This window comes from Pan troglodytes, chromosome 13 (genome assembly GCF_028858775.2).
Source record: "Pan troglodytes isolate AG18354 chromosome 13, NHGRI_mPanTro3-v2.0_pri, whole genome shotgun sequence".
Lineage (NCBI taxonomy): Eukaryota > Metazoa > Chordata > Mammalia > Primates > Hominidae > Pan > Pan troglodytes.
The window spans coordinates 140,584,317-140,590,316 of NC_072411.2; the positions used below are offsets into that span (position 1 = coordinate 140,584,317).

At 48.3% G+C, this 6,000-nt stretch overlaps 1 protein-coding gene and 1 non-coding gene across 3 annotated transcripts in view; both read left to right on the forward strand.

Moving 5' to 3' along the window:
• TRAF3IP1 (TRAF3 interacting protein 1) overlaps nt 1-2,717 on the forward strand; it is a 91,728-nt gene extending 89,011 nt beyond the window's left edge. The window contains exon 19 of one of the 2 annotated variants that reach the window (XR_001716541.4): nt 1,385-2,717. The gene's annotated coding sequence lies outside the window, so the exon portion shown is untranslated. The remainder of the gene's footprint in view (nt 1-1,384) is intronic. The other variant, XR_001716542.4, reaches the window with a different exon arrangement.
• Nucleotides 2,718-5,323: 2,606 nt separating this feature from the next.
• On the forward strand, nt 5,324-5,427 carry LOC112208437 (U6 spliceosomal RNA). The gene has a single exon (XR_002942922.1). It is a non-coding gene; the product is annotated as a U6 spliceosomal RNA (small nuclear RNA).
• The last annotated feature ends 573 nt before the right edge of the window (nt 5,428-6,000 follow it).

Below are 6,000 nucleotides of genomic sequence, written 5' to 3' on the forward strand. Positions count from 1 at the left end.
GGCTTCAGGCCTTGGCAGACATGACCTTCAGGAGCCCCCAGGCAGATGGAGCCTGGGCTGCAGTTCCTGCCTGCCCCTATCCCCCAACCCTTGGAAGGCCTCTGAAGTCTCCAGCGCCCCCTCACTGCTCAACGTTTGCCCAGGGAGTCCTGTCCGGCCCCCAACTTGTCCTTCTTCAAGCTGGGGAATGAATATCATCATTCCCTTTTGAATAGAAACCACCTTTTGGGGAGGTTCCCCACGGTGCAAGGACACGAGACCACCTTGCAGGCAGCCTTCAGCGGCCTGCCCCTCTTTGAGAACAGACTGCATTTGCCAGTTTTCCTACTTCACTTTCAAGGAGGCTATGTAAGACCCCTTCAGAATTGGGGGTCTTCCAAAAATTTTATTCAAACCCTGGGCAAAGTTACCCTCTGTGACTGTGTGCCTGACACTGGCCGCCTGTGTTGGCCGCAGCTGCCCTGCAGTGTTCCAGGGCTTGGCACCTCAGGACTTGAAATTCCCTCTTTGGGGGAAGTCCCTCTGCTGTTTTGTTGGAGCTGCAGGGAAGAAAGAAAAGCCTCCTGGCGGGCGGTTGTTGAGGAAAAGCCTCCTGGCGGGCGGTTGTTGAGGAAAAGCCTCCTGGCGGGCGGTTGTTGAGGAAAAGCCTCCTGGCGGGCGGTTGTTGAGGAAGAACTTTGGCGCCTACTTTCTCAAGTGAGCCTCCCCGGGGCTGGGAGTCAGGCCATAGCCAACCCACAGATGAGGAAACCGAAGCTCAGAGAGCAAGGTACAGTCCCTGCCAGCTCTCGGTCCCTGGCACGATGTCCTGTGGAATTTAGGGGCCTGGCTGCGTTGGCTGAGCACATGGCTGGCCCGGGGCCCCAGGGAGCAGTTCAGGAGAGCATGGCCTGCCCGTGCCTGGGATTTTTCTGCTTGAGTGTTCTGTCGTCTGCATGAGCACACAGCTAAGAAAGGGCAGGTTGCTGAGTTGAGATTAGCGTGACCCCTTTTTTGGCTGATGTGTGAGTGAGTGAGGATGCTTGAGAGGGCAGAATCAGACAGGCGTTCCTGCTCTAAACAGTTCCACTGGGCTGCATGGCCACCGCCCGCCCCAAACCATGCACCTGAACCAGGATCTTGCTACTTGGCCCATCCTGCCCCGAGGGTGCAGCCGCTCATTGTGGGAGTGTCCGCAGGGCGGCCAGACCCATTAAGCCCAGCAGGCGTGGCGCCAGCACCCACGGCGCTTTCCACAGCCCTCAAAAGTGTTTTCATTTCTTTCATAATCAGAAGAAAAAAATGAACTTTTAGGTCAAAGTAAATGTTTTAATATACAATATTAATATATTCATCTTTACATCAATGCCATCGTAAAATAGAATTTTAAATATTTTTTATCGAGGAAGGGCTCCTGAAAGTCGTAATGCAGCCCCGAGCCTTGGCCGGTCGCTTGGACTCGCAGCCGTCCCCCGTGTGGCTTGGACCCACCGCGAAGCTGACCTCATTCTACTCTCCGGCCCAGCATGCGCCCAGGGAGAGGAGCAAGCTCTGATTCTTCTGGTGGGTTTTCCATTTCCAGGGATTATGGCTCTAAAGAAAAGCGTCTTTGGGACAGTTTCAATACAAACACCAGGATGCTTTTAAAAATAGAACTTTCAAATAATATCTCTTAAACCATGGATTTTAAGCATTAATCTCGTTCGATAGTTGCAAAATCAAAACCTTCCGTCAGCACGTCGACCTGGATCTTGCAGCCCGCGGCGCTGTGCAGGGAAGCTCTCCTCTCAGACGCCCCTTGAGCTGCGGTTGCTTCTCAGCCCCTGTTCAGAGCATAGTCACATGGGCGAGGCTTGTGAGCTTGTGAGCCAGGCCTTTATTCCTCCACGAGGGCTCTCTCCCATTGCCTGTAAAACTGCACACCCGTTTATCTCTATATTTTCCCTATTTTTACACCTGCCAAAACATCCATTTGTGGTGGTAAAATACTTGGACTCCCGAGCAGTGAAATGAAAAAGGTTGCGATTTATATAAAGAGCAGAGTGGCCTCTGGGGTGAGTTGGGCTGAGTTAAGGTCCCTGTAACCTCCAAGATGAGCCTGGCAGGACGCAGCTAGTGGGGCACGTCCATGGCTGCATGGTGGCCTCCAGGCCATGCTTACCCACTCTCCTCTCCAACCCCCAAAGCCTTCTGCTACTGGCTGGCATGGTGAGTGCCTGGGCACCAGGAACAGGGCACAAGGGGCACTCGTGGGCTGGGGCTGGCTGTACAGTGAGAGTTAGACATTCAGGAATGTTACGAGCCATTACATTAAAATACAAAGGTAAGGAATATGGAAAACTAATTTTTTACATTTTCCTTGTGTCCATGCCCTGAGGTGATTTATATCTTGGACCTCAGGGGGAAATCCTGGGGTGTATGTGCGATTGTGCATCTCTTCTAACTCCAAGTTGGGTGAATTCACATTCGCTGAAGGCGAGAGTATTTACACCACGGAAATTGACAGATGCTACAAGTCAGGACTTGACTTGTTTTGTTGTTTATCTAATTTTAAGAAAGTGATAGCGTGAAAGTGAGTGGAAGGAATGCTCGGTAAACATGAAGTAAATGTCACAGCCAGCCGGGTGCAGTGGCTCACACCTGTAATCCCAGCACTTTGGGAAGCCAAGGCGGGCAGATCACCTGAGGTCAGGAGTTCAAGACCAGCCTGGCTAACATGGTGAAACCCCGTCTCTACTAAAAATACCAAAAAATTAGCTGGGCGTAGTGGTGGGCAATCCCAGCTACTCGGGAGGCTGAGGCAGGAGAATCACTTGAACCCGGGAGGCCGAGGGTGCAGTAAGCCAAGATCACGCCACTGCACTCCAGCCTGGTGACAGAGCAAGACTCCGTCTCAAAAAAAAAAAAAATAAATAAAACCAAATGTCACAGCCGTGTTCACAGTCATTCCATTGTGACGAGCACAAAGCAAATGGAGGAAAATTCTTCCAATATTCAGAAACTTATCCAATTCAACCAAGAAGTCCCTTGGGTCATGGCCAAACAAGTGCAGTTCCTATGTGAGTCTTTATTGTTTCACTTTACTCTTACTTGTTAAAAGAAATGAAAATAACCAGCATTCGTGTCCGAACTAAACTTGTCAATTGGAACCATAGGTTCGCTATGAATACAAGAGTTCAGCAAAAATCAAAAGCGTTCTGTGAGAATCAATCAGCTATATGGAATTTGTAATAAAGAGTATTGTATATTTTGTCACAATCATGTGGCACACAATTCAGTGAACAAGGGACAGCATATAGGACGGTGGTCCCCTTAAGGCCATAAAGGAGCAAATCTAGAAACCTGATATATTGCAGTTGATAATGGGCATTGCAGATCAAGTAGGGGCAATGGTTGATATTCAGTAATGGTGCTGGGACATTTGTTTTTTCCATATGAAAAAATATATACACAAATAAGAATATATGTACCATCTAGGTTTCTGTAAGTATGCGCTGGTGAAATTTCATATTTATTATTAATATTTCTAGGCTGGGTGTGGTGGCTCACACCTGTAATCTCAGCACTTTGGGAGGCCAAGGTGGGTGGAACATGAGGTCAGGAGTTCGAGACCAGCCTGGCCAATATGATGAAACCCCATCTCTACTAAAAAAAAATACAAAAATTAGCTGGGCGTGGTGGCGCATGCCTGTAGTCCCAGCTACTTGGGATGCTGAGGCAGGAGAATCGCTGGAGGCTGGGAGGCGGAGGTTGCAGTGAGCCAAAATCGTGTCTCTGCACTCCAGCCTGGGTGACAGAGCAAGACTCTGTCTAAAAAAAAAAAAAAAAAAAATTTATAATTCCCCTCCTCCTAGGAGGGGAGGACACTGTCTCTGGTTTCGGTCCTCTCCTACTGGAGAGCTGCGACAGGTGCCGTTGAAAGCTCTAGCCCTCACCCCTGTGGGGCAGGTGGGGGGGGGGTCAAGGAATTCAGGCCCCTGGAAAAGTGAAACCTTCTTCCGCTCCAGAGCAGCCCCTGAAAATCCTCTGGGTCGCTGGGGATTTGCCCTCCTTTCCAAGATCATCTCCTAACAACAGGTTCTTCAAGTTACACTTCTCCCTGAGTCCCCAAGCCCGTGTAAAGAGCCGGTTCCCTGGATCTGGGAAGGCTGGGCTGGGGCTGTGGATGGAAGGTAAGTTGGTTGCTTTCCAAATGACTACACCTGTCCTGCTTCCCCATCAAACAGCCTCTGTGTTTACAGCTCCTTCAGGCTCTGTTTTTGTGAACAGGCACATTTAGGGGCTTTGGATGTGGCCTTCCTCCCCTCGGTTCAGCGGGCTCCAGGGAACTGGGTATTGAGGTGTTCTCAGGGGTCCAACACCTTCAGCTGGGGGCTCCAGAACCAGCAAAGAGCCTGAGAACGGGGGCGGGGGATAGGGGAGGGAGAGTGAGAGGCCTTGCAGACAGATCAGAACTGGCCTTGGCGAATCTAGGTACAGAACCCAGGCTGCCCCTACCCAGGGTCCTGCCGGGTGGCATGCCTCACCGGGGAAGGCAGGATCGGGGGGTCTCTGGTGTCTTTCCCTGGGCACCCAGTGTCCTGTGGTTTATTGTGTTCGTGTGATGGGCGTCAGTCCTGCAGCAGCACTGGGAGGACAAGAGGTGGGCCCTGGGGGCTTGTGTTTCCCAAGCCTCTGCTGCTGTTATCTTAGTTACCTTTATTGTTTTCCTTTCTGATAACCGAATTCATATTAATTCATCTAGAAAACCACACGAAGAAGTAAATAAACATCACTTGTAAATCCCACCTTCCAAAATTGACCACAATTTATAATGCTAGTTGCTAGTATGTATTCATTTTCTCATCTTGTGTGTGTGTGTGTGTGTCTGTGTGTTTTACAATCTTGTCTATTACAATCTGTTGTCCGTATAACATACACAGAAGCACCCGTTTATACCATTGGGACTATGCTGCTTACAGTGTTACGTAATGTTGACTTCTTTTTATTTCCCTTAAACAATTTTACTACATTTCTTCCCTGTCACTAACTGATGTTCTCTTAACCATGATTTTAAGTTTCATTGAGTGGGCACCTTATTGTAGTTCAGTTGCGTATATTTTCTCATTTCTATAATGATTTATTCTTTAGTGCGTTATGAAATACTTGCTTCTGTTTTTTTCTCCTGGGTTATCTTTTTATTATTGATTTCTGATTTGATTGCATCTTAGGGAGAGAATGTGGCCTGCCCAATACCGGTGCTTTGAACGGTGTGGAGGCTGCCCTGATGGCCCAGCACGTGGTCACTTTCATAAAAGCGCTATATATTTTTTTCACAACTTAATTACTTTATTGGGCTTAACAAATAGCATTTCCTGCTCCCTGTACTAAAATTGGAATGATATAGAGAAGATTAGCATGGCCCCTGGGCAAGGATAGCACAAAATTTTTGAAGCATTTCATATAATTAAAAAAATAATATTTTGACATATCATTATATTTGTTACTATAAAATACACATAACAAAAATAACCTTTTTTTTTGAGACAGAGTCTCACTCTGTTGCCCAGGCTGGAGTGCAGTGGCACGATGTTGGCTCACTGTAACCTCCACCTCCCAGGTTCAAGTGATTCTCATGCCTCAGCCTCCCGAGTAGCTGGGACTACAGGCGTGCACCACCACACCTGGTTAATTTTTTTGTATTTTTAGTAGAGACAGGGTTTTGTCATGTTGGCCAGGCTGGTCTCGAACTCCTGACCTCAGGTGATCCACCCACCTCGGCCTCCCAAAGTGCTGAGATTACAGGCGTGAGCCACCCTGCCTGGACTACCATCTTAACCATTTTTTAAGTGTATAGGTCAATGGCATTAAGTACATTCATACTGTTGTGCAGCTGATCCCTAGAACTTCTTCACCTTCCAAAACTAAAGCTCTGTATCCACTAAACAGTAATTTCCCATTTCCCCTACCCCCAGCCCCTGGCACCCACCATTCTACTTTCTGTGTTTATGAATCTAACTGCTCTAGGAACCTCTTATGAAT